We start from the raw sequence: 18,146 nt of genomic DNA, 5'->3' as shown, positions 1-18,146 counted from the left end.
TTTGATCTGGGCTTGGTGGATGGTGAACTTCTCCTTAGTTTTGGACCTTTCTTCCTCTAGTTTTACCAAGGTATCGATTCGGCTTTGAATGGATGGGCACGAGGTGCCTTGCGACTCTTGAGCCAGCCTAAGGGTGGGGAGATACAGATTGGGTGGCAGGATGGCTTCTTTCCCGTAGACCAAGAAATATGGAGATGTGTTGATTGAAGTTTTGGGAGTGACCCGGTCAGCCCAAAGAGCATTACTGAGGGCATTGTGCCAATTCTTTTGCTACAAGAGCAGGGTTTTCTTGATGATACAAATGAGGTTCTTGTTGGTTGATTCTGCCAGGCTGTTTCCTTGGGGATAGTAATTGGCTGAATGTTTTAACACGATGTTATTTTCTAGAGCAAAATCATACAATTTCAAAGATGAAAAGTAAGTAGCATTATAAAAAACAAGGGAGGTTGGAACACCGAACCTGGCCATGATGTATTGCTTAATAAAGGATATTACCTCATCGTCGTTAACCTTTCGCAATGGGATTGCTTCTACCCATCAGGTGAAATAGTCGGTGGTTGTGAGTATGTACCTATGCTGCTTTGATGAGTTAGGGATGATCTCGCCTATGACGTCCAGACCCCATTGTTGAAAAGGTTCCTCGATTGCTATGGGTTGCAGAGGAGCAGATGACCTTACCTGTCTGCCTGCATGCTTTTGGAAAATCAGACACTTTTGTACATAGGCATGAGCGTCTTTGAAAAGAGTGGGCCAGTAGAAACCTACCCGCATGACCTTGTGAGCCGTGGTGTCGCCTGCATAATGACCTCCTGCTGGTCCGTCATGTAGATCTTTCAACACCTGTTGAGCTTCATTGTATTCTAGACATCTTAGTAACATACCGAGGTGGTGCTTCCTGAAAAGGTTCCCTTGGACCATTTGATATGAGGCAGCTTTAAGCTTGATGGCTCTCCTCTGTTTAGCGGACATGGCTTCAAGAAGAGACCCCTACATTAGGTATTTTTTTAAATCAGCATACCATGATGAGGAGTCATGTGAGCCGAGGAGTTCATTGTGGTACATTTCGATCTCATGCTCCCATCCTTCTGTTTCTTGAGCCAGTCGATCAGACTCCGTGTCTTGATGATCAGCAGCCTCGACGACTAGTTTACAAAGACCATGCCTTTTTATAGTGTGGGAGGGCTTAAATTATAAATCATATTCTTGGAGGGATGTCATCCAGTTGGCTCTTCTCTCCCCCAACTCTTGTTGTACAAAGAGGGATTTGACGGCAAGATGGGGGACCATCACAGTGACGTGATTCTTTAGGATGTATGGCCTGAAGTGTTTCACTGCTTTGTAAACTGCATAAGCCTGCTTATCGATGTCTGGGTAGTTTAGCTCTGCCCCTTAGAGTCCTGTACTCATGAATGATATAGGACGTTCATCGTGATCGCAGTCCTTTTGGGTAAGGACCGTGACCAATGATGAATCTGAAGCGAAAGTGTACAAGATAAAATCTTTGCTGAAATTGGGGCTAGAAAGGGAAGGTGCTTCCATGATAGCTACCTTAATCCGATCAAAATATTCCTTTTCTTCCCAATCCCATTTGAAAATCGTATCTTTCTTTATCATGTTCTGTAAAGGTTTAACAATTTGTGCAAAATCTGAAATAAACTTGCGAAGGAAATTAATTTTGTTGAGGAAAGATTGCATACCTTTCTTGGTGTTCGGCTGAGGGATCTGTGCTATGGCTTTTACGCGGTCAGGGTCTATGGTGATTCCTTTCTTGGTGATGATGTGGCCTAGTAGCTTGCCTTCTGAAACCGCAAATATGTTCTTCTTATGGTTGAGAGATATCCCATATTTCCGACATCTTTCAAAAATCTATTTCAACTGCTGCAAATGGTCACTTATTGTTTTTGAAAAATGGCAACGTCATCCAGGTAGACCACCACACTCTGACCCATTAACCCTCGAAAAGTGATATCCATAGCCCTCTGGAAAGAGGCCCCAGCATTTATGAGTCTGAATGGCATACGGCAAAATGAGAATGTCCCCCACTTTGTTCAAAATGTTTTCTTAATCCAGTCTGTTTCTGATACTAGAACCTGATTGTAACCGAAGAATCCATCCAGTAGAGAAAAGACCTCAGATCCTAAGACGGTTTGGAGGATTTGCTCTATGGAGGGAATTGGGTAATTATCTTTATTCGACGCCCGATGAAGGTTCCAGAAATCGACACATAGGCGTATTTCTCTGGATTTTTTCCTCACTGGCACCAGATTAGATACCCATGTCGAGTGCCTGACCTTAAAAATAATGTGGGCATCTAACAATTTCTTTAATTCCTTTTGTGTGAGGGGTTAAAACGTGGGATGCACTTTCCTCAATTTCTGCTGAAATGGTTTGACTCCCTCTCTCGTAGGAATAACATGTTGAATAATCTGAGTATCATATGTCTTCAAGTCATCATAAGTCTAGGCAAAGACATCACAGTACTTTCGAAATAAACTGATGAAGGCCTGTCTTTCCTCTGGGGTGAACCCTATTCCCAAGTTAATGTACTTGGGGTTAGACTCAGTTCCGAGGTTGATTTTCCCATGCAAGAGAGTGGAACTATGTGTCTTGGTATTTGGCAGACCTCTGAAACGATTCTGAAGGTCAAACAATTTTTCCAATGACACCACCCCTTTAGGTAAGGGATTTCCCTTCTGTGAATCCACTTCATCTTGTAATGATTTCTCATGTTCCTCTTCATCAATAGCCATGTCTTTGAAAACTTCCATGTTTGCCATGAATTCCAGAATCTGTTGGTCATCATTGAACATGCGCAAGTTAGTTATGTTGTCTGGCACTACTGGCTTATACATAATTTCAATAGAAAAACCATCTCTAAGGGGTGTGAATCTAGCTGCAACATTAGCTAGAGTATCAACAACAACGTTGTTAAACCTAGGAACAGAAATGATATTGAAAGCTTTAAAAGAATTTATGAGATGCCATACCTCTTGCTGGTAGTTCTTTAGATGCGGGGACAAACAATGGATGGTATTGCGTACCTGTCTCATAATGATTTCCGAATCCCCAATGACTTTCAGGCAGTCTGCTTTTAAGTCAATGGCCTTTTTTAGGCCGAGCACCAATGCCTCATATTCCGCAGTGTTGTTGGTACATTGGAATTCTAACCTGCATGAGATCAAAAATCTATCCCCTTTGGGATTTAGCAGGACACATCCCGCTCCTGCTCCATCATGGGTTTTCGATCCATCATAATACAATGTCCACGTCTCCGTGTTGGGGGAAGGTAAACATGACGTATGTAAGTTTAAGGAAAAAATCTCGTCACCGCGGCTCAGGGTTTGCATGGGGATTTCAACCTGGGTATCCGGGGAAATGATTGATGTCTGAGGTTGATAGCACCCGAATGAAGATTCAAGGAGGCATACTCACAGATCTTGTTGCACATAACTGATTGGCTCATTAGAGCTTTCAAGGTTGGTTACAATATGTTTCATACAAGGCTCACTATTTACCCTGATCTGGTTATTCCTTCCTTTGTAAGGTAGCCACAAATGAGACTAATCTATGGCGAAGTAGCCCTGAAGCTTGCAAGACCAATCTCTGCTGAGAAGAAGACCGTAGGCTTCTAGGATGTCCACAACAATTATGTCGATACATTGGTATGCTCGGGAATCATAAGATAACCGAATGATGACATTATTTAATTCTCTTGCAGCGGGGACTTGAGACCTGTCAAGTTGGATAATTTTGGCATCGGTTTTTTCTGGTTGAATATTCAACTTCTTTCATACCGACTAGGGCATACCATTGGTTGATGCGCCGAAATCGACGAGGCAGTTGTGGACATTGAAATTAAACATTTCGAAGGTTAAGAGGAATGGGGGAGTTGAGCCTCTCGAGTTGGTGTTTGCGGCATTTACTATAGCTTGGAGGTCGACCACAGCTGGGGATCGGCCTGCAGAGTTTCCCTTGTTTGATGTAGCAGGCTTAACAAGGGTAGGGGAGAAAGTGAAGGCTTTGGCTATTAGCTCACGCTGAGCGGTTAATTTGCACAACTCAAATAATGAGATATTAGCTCGCGTTTTCTTCAAATCTTCGATGATATTGTAATCTAAATCCACGGATGAAGATTCTGGCGTTATGCGTGGTGTTGCCATGATGGTTTTAGTGGTAACCCCTTTGGATGCATTCTTAGGTGTGGAAGAGTCCCTTTTCATGTTGGCTGGTGATTTGTTCAGGCATAGATCATTTGTTCCTCTAGGTGAGGAGGAAGATGGTTGGTTGGTATTGGTTAGGGGTAAGATCCTACACAACAAAGCCCTTTTCTTGTCTTCCAGGGAAGGGTCTGCTACAGTGCCTTTACTCCTGAGATTGTAACTTTTGGGGGGCTTTTGGGGAGTCTCCCCGACAAAGGCTTCTTGTGTAGCACACATGTCTCCTCCCCGGATGACCTCGAAAGTTAACACAGCGGATGGGGAATCATCACCAAGGGGAGGATCATCTTCTCCCGACTCGTCAGTTTCCTCTTCTGCTTCCCTGGTGGCCTGGTCTTCTAACAATTGGGTGACAATGATGGTCATATTATGGAGCCATTGTGGGCAGGTTTTTTCGGAGTGTGAGGCCTGATGGAAAGTGCAGAAGTTATCTTTTCCTAACTCTTCCACGTTGAAGGTTGAGCTGGGATTTTGTGAGACTTTAGGGGGAAGATTATTGGCCTTCCGGAAAAAGGGCTTAGCGGGCTTGGACCCTCCCGAAGTATCACTGGTTCTTCACTTTAGCTCAGATACTTCGTTAGTTAGCTATTTTAGAGATTTGGTTAGTCCCTCGAAATCGAAGGAGTCTTTATCCTTATCCGTCGTTTTACTTGAGGAGGCCTGGTTTTTCTTACCAGAGGACTTTGCGTCTTCTCGCGACTTGTTTTCCAAGGAGCTAATTGAAAGAAGATCCTTTTTGACCTCGAGCGCCACAGAAAAATTCTTTACCAGAGTGAGCTTTGCTTTGTGCTTAACAAGCACGGCAATGTCCCGCAGCATGGCCCTTGTGTAATAATCAATCATGATGGAATCATCGAGCACTGCATCCATGGGGAATTTTTTCAAAATGGTGGTGACACGTTGATTAAAGTCTTTTACCTTCTCCTTATTATGGCATTTTATGGTGTTGAGCTCGGTGAGGAGCATGGAAGGTGTCTTATCTTCTAAAAAATTGTCCAAAAAGGATTTCCGGAACTCGTCCCACGTTTGGATGGAGGCGACAAGCAGCGCCCGATACCAAGTGGCTGCTTTATTTTCAAGGGTATGCGGGAATAAGTGACATGCTACGTCATCAAACTGGACCTTCATCATTTGCAAAGCCAAGTAGAAATTGCTAATGTGGTCATCGGCTGAGGTCCCTTTCTCTAGGTCAAACTTTGGGAGGTGTTTCTCAAAATGGTGAGGCATATCATGAAGGAGGCCTCTAAGGTTTAAAGGGGATTGAGCCATCCAGGCTAGCGGCGGGGGACGACGGTTTGCTCTGGGGTTGAAAAGGAGGTGGCGATCATTTCCTTCTGATTCACTGTCTATGCCTGACCCCCCACTGGTGCGAGGGGGGCACCTGCCTTCTCTTCTAGGCACTCTGAGGTGTCCTATATCTCTAGTGTTTCTCACGTTCCGAATGTTTCTTAGATTTCTCAGGAGATGTTGATTGTTATAGAAGTTTATGTAGTCTCTAAGGTAGTCCCCGGCTCCTTGTCCCAAGATCCCATGAGTGCCCCCAGTGAGAGGTTGATTGTTAACGGGGGTTTCCTCAGTGATTCGTCGATTGTTCCTGTGTATTTCCTCTCTATGTATCCGGTTATTCTCACCAGTAAAGGTATTCTTAGGCTCCCCTTCTTCATCTTCAGGCTGGCTTTCCAATCCTTCGATAGATAGTCTTTCAACAGTGTCCACGTAGTCATCCAGGGCTAGGCCGATTAACTGCGATATGGAGTTAACCAGGACGCCTTGACATGTATGTTGAAGGTTGGAGGTGCGAGAGTTGGCTAGGGAGTTAGTGGTGGGAATACATCTTAGACCCCTAGTGAATTGGCGTGTGATAGGGCATAGAGCCCTGAGTTGTTCATTAGTGACTTCATACATAGGGAGTTCCTCTCCTCTGGGGGTGTCTTCAAGGAGGGGAATATGGGGTTCTTCCTGGAGTGGTTTCGTGAAGGGTGGCTCGAAAGGAGGATTGTATCATATCTCAGGGGGCGTGGGAGGCCGAGGTTGGTTACTTCCTTGATGGGAAGTCTTTGTGTGAGGAGGGATTTTAGTGCTTGCCATGGCCCTCCTTCTAGCACCAAATCTGTTGATGGGCTGGAATTTTACACCAATAGTCAAGGGGATCTCTCTGGTGTAGGTTCCCAACTAGAGCTTGCACCGTGTGTGCTGGAGATCCCTTCCGGTATGTAGGCCCAACTGTCGTTCATTTTTGTAGAGCTAGCTTCAGATGGAGGCGGGATATGAACTTAATTGAATGTATGAGCTTTAATAAACACAAGAGAATAATTGACAAATATCTTGTACCATATATACCATGAATAGAAAAAATGTAAACAACACAATCTTATATAAAGTTACTGTTAGCAGGACTTTAGATAAGACTTATGTATACTAGATAAATAATGCTTAATGATTGCAAATCAGTTCACAACAATCAACCATTTATAAGCGTACATAACTGTGCAGTCAACAAATTATACTAATACCAAAAGAAATAGTTCACTGGCATGAGCATAGAGTTAGTAAGCCAAATACCATTCATACGTAGCAAAACTAGATTTGAAGTATGAAACAACATGTGAGGAGACCGCACATCAAATATCTTTTAGGAACATTCGATCCATCAAGTGAGGAAAATACTCATGGCACAAACCCATAGAAATTTGAAGAATTCAATAGTGAAGACGTACAATTAACTCTTGTATTGATTAGAAGGACAACAATCATCTCAAGTAATATGTATATGTATCTCCAAAATAGTCCTCAGCAAAAAGCCTGGCAAATGAGGCATGAGGTTACATTTATAGGATAAGAGTGACCCTTGGTCTACCCTTGACTCTTGGGCTACCTCATGACCTTTCATCTACCATATGACTCTTGGCATTCTACGTGACCTTTCACGTTCACATGGAATTTTGTGCTACCGTAGTACACAATGTCACAAAAATGACTACCATCCTAATTGACTAATCTACAGATGGAAAGTTCCGGAATGTTGAGCCCAAGCTTTTCTGTCAGGTAAGTGCGCCATATGTTGTATTCTGCCGCAATGGGAGAGATCTGTGGCTGGCCTTCATCATGTCGGTGTAAGCACTCAAGTGCATCTGGGAGGAGGGTGTTCCGTTTGGCATGTATATGATTATTCAAGGTACCCAACTTGGTGTAGAGCCTTAACTGGTTCTACTACATAACGCTTGATATTTTCTATTGAGATTAGCATATCTCCCATGCGTGTTGCTTGTCTATATGTCTCTACAAATGCATGTACTTCATTGTTGATCTCCTCCTGATTTTTTACCTGTCCAGTCTCTCCTACAGAGGGGGCCCCATGTAGTTGGATCATTGATTCCAAAGTGCTGAACAACTGCCTGTAGGAGGTGATGAGCCCCAAATTTGGTAACATTTTGGGCTCATTTGGCCTAACTACCTTTGCTCAATCCTTCATTTTTCATAACTTATGCATCATTTTTTAGTATGTTTATGTCATTTGTACGAATAAGGGCAGTCACTATTCCTAGGTGGCTAACACGTGCTCATTTCAGGTTTTTTGACACATGATTGGAACAAAACCGAGCAGATAAGGACCAGGAGATAGCCAAGATGGGGTTGAGGATTCGTAGGAGGGTTGTCCAGCATTAAAAGGCCTTCCTCGGGATCTTCACCCCCAACTCCGAGCTCTAATAGCCACCACAACCGGATTAGAAGGCAGCCAAATGGATTTTGAGGAAGCAGCAGTTCACTCCTAGTTTGGTCAGCCGAGTCCCACTAATTTAGGAGGCCAGCTTGGGGCCTCGTGATGTATAAATGCTAAGGCTTTAGCCTTCGAAAAGGACTTTTGAAACATTGTTGCACATTCTGCACTACGAGCTGCTAGCTTGGTTTTGCTCTTTTGTAGCCAATTATTGGCATGCTATTTGACTTATGATTATTATTTTTTAATGGAAAGCAATCCTATTTGACCTCAGTCCTGAGTTTTTAAAAGGAGCCATAGCTCTCGGGGTTGGGCCCAACCTAAGAGCCTAAGGCCTCCTTCTTTTGTATTGTTATCTTTTCTTTCAGCATTATGGTTTCCTTTACATGCATTTGAAACGCAGTTTGTTGAGTTAGATTTCTTGGTGTGGTTAAGTAGGTCATTATTAGAAGATAGAGTTGCTTCAGCTGTTTAGAATAGAGTGAAGAGATTGGAGTTGATAAAATTTCCAGAAAAGGGTTACCTGCACACTCATTTTCACCTCTTTCTAGGGGCTGGAATTGCAGACAGTGCTACCCACCAAAAACATTGGTTTACATATTCATGCAATCTTTGGTGCAATATTTTCGGTTGTAGAAGTTTTCCATGCGTTCAGACCTCTTGGAATGTTTCTTTGCTTCAGTACCATACATGGTTTTCTTTAGGAATAATGTTGTTGTTCATTGGTTCCATTAAACAGTTAGGACAGATTAGGAATGTTTTGATTATGTGCAGGACGTGGATGATTTGATTCAGTTTACACTGTGCAGTGCTACTCCCTCACCTTCTCATCCTTCTAAGCCTTGCCCAGGCCAACTGCTCATCTCCCAATTAGACCCCTTGTCTCTCAACTACTCTACTGCCCACGTTATCCTACCTTTTCGGCCTTCCATTCCCTCTACCCTCCTTCAGACCAACTAGCTTAGCACACCCCCTCATCATCTCATCTCTCAGTCACTAAGGCATTACAAACCCCTCTCCTACCTCTCTATCCACCCATGCAGCCTCTTCCACTCACCCATCACCCAAAGTCTGATTGTAGAACATCCTGTAGGAATTACTGAACATCTTGTAGAAATTCTGAAACATCCTGTAGAACCCCTGCAGACTTCCTGTAGAAGCTCATAAATGCGGTCTCTTGGTAGCAAAACTTTGTGAAACTCTCTGGAAGGGTGTTAGGGACCCCTTAGACCCTCTCTGAACTTTCCCAACCTTTTTCAAGCCTTTCTCCTCCTTGATCCACCTCTGCACAGTAAAAAGCTAGTTAAAAGCACATGCATGATAATTCTAATAATTGAAACAAAAATACAAAAGATGTTTTCTTCAGACAGAGGTATTCTAGACACATGCATTTCACCTTCATAGAAGTAATGGCATCTCTTTCAGTAGTTTGCATTCCCATCTTTGCATCAGTAGGACTAGCTGGTAGAATTAGGGTTTGCTAGGGTTTGCGTTTCTTGTTGGCTTTCAGTTCCTTTCTGCAAATAGATTAGCTTCCTTTGATTTAGCTTTCGTCCATCAGTTAAAAAGCTTCTTCTAAGAGCTCATAGAAGTTGGCTTGAGCCCCTAGCGGACTTGTGCCAGCTGACCAAGTGACAGCTGCGGCAAGAGCTAGTACTTGTGCATACAGCACCGTCGCTTCCAAGTTTGTTACGAACTACCGGGTTGATAAAATTGAAGAAGGAAGCTCCAGGAGTTGTAGCATTATTGCTACAATACTAGAGCCCACCATATTTTTGGCGCCATTGCTGGGGAAGCGTCAGAGTATTAGTGATTGTTGCTTTTCTTCTACTTTCCTACTCTCGCCTTCTGCTAAGTAGTATTTCATTTCCATTTTGCAATTTCCTTTCTGCAAAAGTAGCATAGACATTTCCTGCTTTCATAGATTAACATTTCAATTCCACAATTTCATTTCTGCAAGCATAGATTAGCATTTCATTTCTGCAAGCGTAGATTAGCATTTCAATTCTGCAATTTCATTTGAGCAAAATAGATTAGTTCTTTCATGTTTTCATTTCAATTCCGCATTTCCATTTCAGAAAAATAGTTAGTTGCAGTTCAATCTGTTTCAGTTTTGCAAGTACCAGAAAAACAAAAGCAATCAGAAGTCTTTTCATTTCATGCCTCGTAGGAATCGAGATAAAACAGGCAAATTCTTACTCAACACCCCCACCACATCACTGAGTCACCCTTCTCTCTTCTTTGGTGACAGTGATCCAGAAGAACCTATAGGTGAACCTCCTGAGATATACGAAGATCCTATAGCAGAAGAAGAGTTAGAGAACACTCCATCTGAAGCTATGGCTGACAATAGGGGAGAAGATGAGAGAATTGAAGGTGCCTTCCCCATCCGAGAGACCAATGGAGACATGAAAATGAAGAACATCAGCCCCTCCGCTTTACCTCACTTCCATGGACTGACTACTGAAGACCCTGATACCTTCCTCTTTGAGTTCGCCGTCCTTTGTCGAACCTATGACTATACCAAAGATGAGCAAAAACTGAAACTCTTCCCCTCTACCCTTAAGGATGCAGCACTACGCTGGTTCATGGGCTTACCTGGGAACAGTATCACCACTTGGGCCCAGATGCAGCAAGCTTTCAATACCAAATACCGGGACTACTGTAGGTCCAAGGAAACCAAGGGAGAAATCTTTCGGATGACCATGGGGAATGATGAGTCTTTAGAAGATTACGAGGAAAGGTTCCAACTCAGCTATAAACGGGCCAGGTGCACACTTGACCCTGAATCTCTTAAGTTGGTCCTACTCCGAGGAGTCCCTGAAGACCTCCTAGATACCCTTCACATGCTAGCTGGAGGAGATATTTACCAACTACCTTATGAGGACATAAAGACTGTGTTTAGAAACCACTCTAGGGCAGCCCGGAAAAGAGGTAGAGGAAACCTCCTCTCAGCTGGTATTCCTTTCTCCAAACATGAGTTTGCAAATCAATTAGAGGACCTCAAGAGTGAGGTGAGACAGACCATCGCCATGCAACTTGATACATTCCGAATCCAGTAGAAGAAAGAGGAAGCTGAGAGGGCTTTGGCTATCTTCTGCCCTAGGTGTACAAGGAAACACCCTAAGAACGAGTGCCCATTACATTCAGTTGAGGTATGTTTTGTCTGTGAGGAGGACCACCCCACAAACCAATGTCCAACCTTACCTGGGCTTAAAGCCATGTATCAAGGGACAGAAGCACCCACTGAACCTCTCTATTTCCTCAACCAAAGGAGGCCACATGGACCTAGACCTTACCAACAGGGGATGCAAGGGACACCCCAAGCTTATTACAGCCCCAACCAATCTGCTCCTATGCCTTCCTGGGGACCCCCTGTTCATCCTTCCTGGTCTATACCTCCTCCATGGTCTTACCCGCCTCAGTACCATACTCAGCCCACTACTCCTTCGTTTCATTCACATGCCCAGCCACAGCCTCAGTGGAATGCACCTCAATCGGGGTGGAGGCCCCAGTACAATACTCCTCCCGCCATTTTTCCTCCACCACCAGCTCAACCACAACCATCACCTCCTGCTCCTCCAAGGCAACCCCAAATGCCTGCTCAACTGAACCCGCACCCCAACAACAGACAGGCCCAGCAAGTATATACTGGGGAAACATCATGCCCTACCTATGCTGTGGAGATCCAGGAGATCAATCTGCGATCTGGAAAGACTCTTCTGGATCACCAACCTCCTCCCCCAGAGGACGAGGAAGATAAACAGGAAAGGGAAACAAAGGCCATTCCACCCTTTCCTAAGAGACTAACGGCCACCATGCAACCCGACCCAGAAGAGGATGAGCTTCTGGGAGAACTCAAACAGTTGTGTGTGAGAATACCACTTCTCCAAGCCATCAAAGATGTACCGATATACAACAAACTGGTTAAGGAAAAGTGTTTCAGACACCCAGACAGGCGAAAAAGAGATGCTTCAACCATCAATGTCATAGGACAAATGTCTGATCTTATGTTGGGGCAGGCCATCTGCCCAAAGTATCTAGATCCTCGGAGTTCGGTAGTGGATGTCCACATCAATGGCACCATCATACCTCACACATTGATTGATCTGGGGGCTGCCATTAATGTGATGACCAGAGATACCATGCTCAAACTCAACCTTCAGGGTTCCTTGAGGAAGACCTCGACAGTCCTGCAACTAGCAGATCGCTCCACCGTGACTCCCGAAGGGATTGTAGAGGATGTCTTGGTCTCTGTTGACTCTTGGGAGTACCCTGCAGACTTCCTGGTTCTGCAACCAAAGGCAAAGCTTACTGGATACCCCCTCATTTTGGGAAGGCCTTGGTTAGCCACTGCAGATGCTTACATAAGCTGTCGTGCAGGAAACATGACCATCAAAAACGGTCCTATGTCCAAGCAGCTAGTCCTGTACCCTCCTGCCCAACCCTTATTAGAGCATGACTTACCACTTTGGTTGGAGGAAGGATAAGAGGATGAGGTGTACTCAGCACCTTTGTGCACCCTAGACACCACTAGGGGAGGCCTCCCAACCGAGGATGATTTGATTGAGACCTTGATCCAGACTCCACCTCCCAGTGCATTGTCCTTAGAGGAATTGGTGGAGGATGCCCTAGCCAGCACCTTAGTGGACCTTTGTTTGACCAACCCTGTCACTCCCAGAGTCAAAAATGTGGAGTTCGGCCCTGAGAGAACATTAAAGATCAGCTCCTCCCTATCTCCTTCCTAGGAAAAGGAGTTGTGTAGTCTGTTGGCCGGTCATTTAGATGCTTTTGCTTGGAGCTATAAGGAGATGAAAGGAGTCCATCCTTCGGTCTGTACCCATCACATCTACATCAAAGAAGACTGTAAACCGGTTAGGCAACCCCAAAGGAGAATGAATCCAGCCCTTAAGGACATCGTCAAGGAGGAATTACAAAAACTGTTGGATGCCGGATTCATTTACCCCATCTCGGATAGCGAATGGGTGTCCCCTTTAGTGTTGGTTCCCAAGAAAAACGGGAAGTGGAGGATCTGTGTGGACTACCGAGAACTGAACAAGGCCACCAAGAAAGACCATTTTCCTCTACCCTTCATAGATCAAGTGTTGGATGGCCTGGCAGGGAAGAAGTTTTTCTCTTTCCTAGATGGGTTTAGCGGGTATAACCAGATCCAAATCAGCCCGGAAGACCAAGATAAGACCACCTTCACTTGTCCTTGGGGTACCTTTGCTTACCGAGTTCTTCCCTTTGGACTATGCAATGCTCCTGCCACCTTCCAGAGAGCCGTCTTGAGCATCTTTTCTGAGCTGGTCCATGATTCGGTGAAAATCTATATGGATGACTTCACTCCTTATGGGTCCAACTTCCAGGAAGCATTGTCCAATCTGGGAAAAGTCCTAACCAAGTGCATTGAGATGAACCTGTCCCTTAGTCCTGAAAAGTGTGAATTCTTGATGACTGAAGGGACCGTGCTAGGCCATACCATTTCTTGCCAAGGGTTACAGGTGGATCCTAACAAAATTGCTCTCATCAAGAAGGTTCCACCTCCTCAGAAGGTAAGAGATGTTCGAAGTTTCTTAGGTTTAACAGGGTATTATAGGAGATTCATTAAAGACTTCAGCAAGCTAGCCTCGCCATTGTTCAGCCTCTTGGCAAAAGATGTTGAGTTTAAATGGACTGACGATTGTCAGAAGGCTCTGAATGAATTAAAGGACAAGTTGGTGTCTGCCCCAATCTTGAGAGGTCCAAACTGGGCCCTGCCTTTCCACATCCACACTAATGCCTCGAACAAAGCCATTGGGGCAGCCTTAGGACAAGTTGAACAAAAACTTCCATACACCATATACTTTGTCAGCAAAAACTTATCCAAGGCAGAACTGAATTACACTGTAACCGAGAAAGAATTCTTAGTCGTGGTCCATGCACTAAACAAATTTCGACATTATATCACTGGATATCAAACATTTGTACATACTGATCATGCTGCAATTAGATATTTAATGAATAAACCGGATGTGAATGCTCGTATTATTAGATGGTTACTTTTGTTGCAGCAGTTTGATTTGACTATTGTTGACAAGCCAGGTAAAGAAAATGTTGTTGCTGACTTTTTGTCTAGATTGGATTTACCTGCAGGAGAGGATGGAACAGTGGATGACCAGATGCCAGATGAACATCTGTTTGCTATTTCGATACTCTCTCCATGGTTTGTTGATATAGCAAACTACCTTGTCTCAGCACAGTTTCCTCCGCACCTATCCTCCAGAGAGAAGAGCAGGATCATACGGAAGAGTGCCTCATTCACTTGGATCGGGGGCAACCTGTTCAAGCTTGGCCCTGATCAGATCTTAAAGCATTGTGTAAGGGAGGAGGAAGTCTTTGATATCCTCCTCACCTGTCATGACGGGCCTTGTGGAGGACATTTTGCAGCCAAAAGGACTGCCTTTAAAATCCTGCAGGCAGGCTACTATTGGCCCACACTTCATCAAGATGTCAGAAGGTATATCAGCCAATGTGACCAATGCCAAAGAATGGGGAAACCGACTCCAAGGGGTGAAATGCCTCTCCAACCTCAAGTGACTCTTGAGCCATTTGAGAAGTGGGGTATGCATTTTGTGGGTCCAATCAACCCTCCTTCGAGGCAAAGGTCTTACATCATTGTGTGCAAAGACTACCTGACAAAGTAGGCAGAAACCAAGGCAATCAAAGCAACGACAGAAGAAAAGGTGGCCGAGTTCTTAAGAGAGAACATCTTCTACAAATTTGGCTACCCAAGAGAGCTAGTCACCGACCAAGGAAGCCAGTTCACCTCCAACTTAATTGAAGACCTACTTGCTCATCACAAAATCAAGCATAGGACTTCCACCCCCTATCATTCTCAAGCAAATGGGCAGGTGGAAGTCACCAATAGAGCATTGGAAGGGATCTTGACTAAGGTGGTGAGCAGCAGCAGGAAAGATTGGGCAGATCGCCTGGTTGAGGCCACGTGGGCTTACAACACCACTTGGAAGACCACAACCGGCTTCACACCTTATGAGCTGGTCTATGGGAAGAGAGCTTTGCTATCAATTGAGTTCGAATACAACACCTTGAGGATGGCAGCTCAGCTGGACCTGGATCTCAGCCATGCCCAACAAGAAAGGTTATTGCAGCTGAATGGATTGGACGAGCACCGAATGCAGGCCCTTCTCCACTCAGAAGTGGTTCAACTTCAGAGGAAGGTGTGGCATGACCAACACCTCAATGACAAGCAATTTCAGCCGGGGGATTGGGCGCTGTTGTATGATTCCAGGCATAAGGATTTCAAGGGGAAGCTGAGAACTAGATGGTTGGGACCATATGCAGTGGAAAAATGTAATGACAATGGATTTGTTCTTATTCGGACCATTGATGAGGAGGCCATCCCTATGCTTGTCAATGGGCATCGACTAAAGATCTACAGAAAACCTCTTTCACGACAAGAATTCATCAAAACTGTGGAAAAATCAGTGCTGGTCATAGAGAAGGGTTCTGCCTCTGTTTTGGGCATACCCTAAAGATCTTAAAAAAAAAAAAAAAAGGATAATAAAGATCCTTGGGTGAAAACCTTTCTGAGGCTCCCAAGGCAGATGGTAGGGGTGAAAACCTCATTGAGGCGTCCCTGCTGTCTTTCTGAAAATGTTTGAAAAAGACCCTTGAGTGAAAACCTCTCTGAGGTGCTCAAGGCAGATGGTAAGGGTGAAAACCTCATGGAGGCGCCCCTACTGTCTTTCAAAAAAAAAAAAAAAAAAAAAAAAAAAAAAAAAAAAAAAAAAAAAGGGAAAACAAGTTCAAGATGTGGCAATGCATGCAGGTTGCAGGTATTCCATGCAGGAAAAGAGGCCCCTCAACTCAAAGACAAGGGTCCCTACTATGCTACCAGGCGACCTCACCAGCACTCCCTCCGAAAACACTCATCTCTTCCAAGGTTTGGGCGTGATTTGATCACAATTTAGCCTCCTACAGGAAGCTACAGGACTTTCTACAGGAAGTTCTGTATTTCTACAGGAAACTTCCTGTAGAAGCTTTGGACGACCCAGAACCGACTGTGTGGGGAGATCTAACGCCCGAGGTCCGACACGGAGGCATGCAAGCTAATGTTTTCTCCATCACGCACTGTTGTCGCCTCCTTCTACCGCCCCAGTTGCCATGCAATGGAGATACCTGCACAGTCAAATCAGAACATTGAATTATCAGAGGAAGCGATTCTCAAATGGAAAAGAGGATGCAGAGACACCATGCACTACTTGTCAAAGCCGTCCGAGGGTCCTGCGATCGTGACCGTGATGCCACCGTCTCCACCGTTTCAGCATGCACCCGAGGAGGAGAAACTGCTACAGGACATCCTACAGGAATCCCGTAGCAGTTCATCCAGCTAGAGTGCACACCATCAAGGCGCCTGCAACACATAGAGCGGGCACATGCACCATCCGCAGCCAGGTAATAAGCGTCGCAACCAACAGCAGTCTGCGAGGAGGAACCCCCGTGCCTGTGCACGAAGCAACAACAAGAAAATCCAATCACCCTCGTCCTGAAACCTGAAAATCACGTCGCGGCCGCACAGGTAAGTGCCTCACCCTTTTTTCGTCAAATTACATGAACTATGCTTTGAAATGTTTGCAAGTGTGGAAATGAATGGGTTGAGCAGTTGGGTAGCCATTCAACTGGCCACCACGACCAGTCAGATGGTCTAGTCAGATTTGGAAAGTGTTGGTCGTGGCAAGCAAAACGGGTAATGGACACGTGAGAAGCGTCCAGTCGGGGAGAAGCGGCGATATAACGGAAATGGTGGCGGCGGATCTGCAGGGAATGATGCGGCAGTAAGGGAGACTTGCAGTGAAATGAGTAGGTGACGTCGTCCAATGGTCCGGCAGGGACAGCTCACCCCCGCGCCACGAGTTCGGCCGGGATTCAAATCCACCGGCTAGATCGTCACTCCACTCATTTATCACCAGCCGTTTTGCAGTCGAGTAAGCGTCCGAATTTCTCTGAAGCTCGTTACTCTAAGTCCTCGGCTCGTTCAGACGTCTGGTGGTGGCACAGAAGGCGCAGAACCACTGTCGTGCTCTCTGGAACCTGTGCGCGACTTCTACAGGAAGCTGCGCTACAGGAAGCTAGCCGCTACGGAGGAAAATTGATCTATTCACGTCAAAGGTGGCGAATTGGAAAAGGTAAGCCTGAACCTGTTCCTCCCATGCAATTGGTTTGAAGGGTGGCGAAGTCGACGTCCTCAAAAATGTAAAACTACAGTCTGAGCATAAAATTGCAAGCGTCATCTTCCTTTTGCATGAAAAGTGTCGTCGTAGTATATGCGGGGTTTTCTACAGGATTTGGTTCGTAATTAAGGCTCTGTCAAGGCTCATCTGTAGATAGCCAAGAATTCACGAATTGTGTGCGTGACAGAGGCGTAGTTCTGCGCTCTGTCCCAAAGAAATCCGAAAGGCCATCTTTTGATACGCACCCGCCACCTCCGGCTAACATAGCAGGCTTTCACCATGCCGGGTGGATTCATCAGAAAGGAACCGACAGACTCAAAGAAACTACGGGAAAACCCGGAGGTGGTAGAACTATTCACCCGTGCGCGATGGATGTCGTTCTGCGACAAACTTCAAGGTTATGATGATGAGGTGGCAGAGGAGTTCCTGCGAGCTTTGAAGCTGAAATCAAAAACACTGGCCATTGTCAATTTCAGGGGTTTGAATCTCAGACTCATCCCACAATTCATCAGCAGGGTCACTGACCTCCCAATGGGGGTACCATGGGACAAGGAGGAAAGGAAATTAGGCCAGAAGGCTAAAAAAGAGTTCTTTCCACCGAAGGAGCAATTCTCAGAGGATAAGAACGGGGTTCGCAGAGCTAGCCTACAGCCGCTTTGGAGTGAGGTCAGCCTCCAAATCATGAAGTATATCACGTGCGAAGGACGATTCAGCATCGTATATGGGTACCATTTCCGGCTGCTCACAGAATTGAGGCACCAAATGGACCTACCTTCAGAAAACAAGCTATGTATTCCTTACTTCCTCCTGCAGTCCATGACTGAATGTGCCACCAAATTATGAGAGGGCACGCCAGACCAGGTAGCCCATCATGGGCTCATTAAGCTCCTCGTGGAGGATGCACTCCACACCTACACAGTCCCTCTCTCGTGGGAAGCCTTTCGAAATCTGACTAAGGATGGCGATATCAAAATGTTG

The sequence above is a fragment of the Pinus tabuliformis genome, chromosome 8 (assembly GCF_031772625.1).
Source record: "Pinus tabuliformis cultivar Carrire ecotype Pingquan chromosome 8, CPIR1, whole genome shotgun sequence".
Classification (NCBI taxonomy): domain Eukaryota; kingdom Viridiplantae; phylum Streptophyta; class Pinopsida; order Pinales; family Pinaceae; genus Pinus; species Pinus tabuliformis.
Note: the sequence above shows the minus strand (reverse complement) of the source record.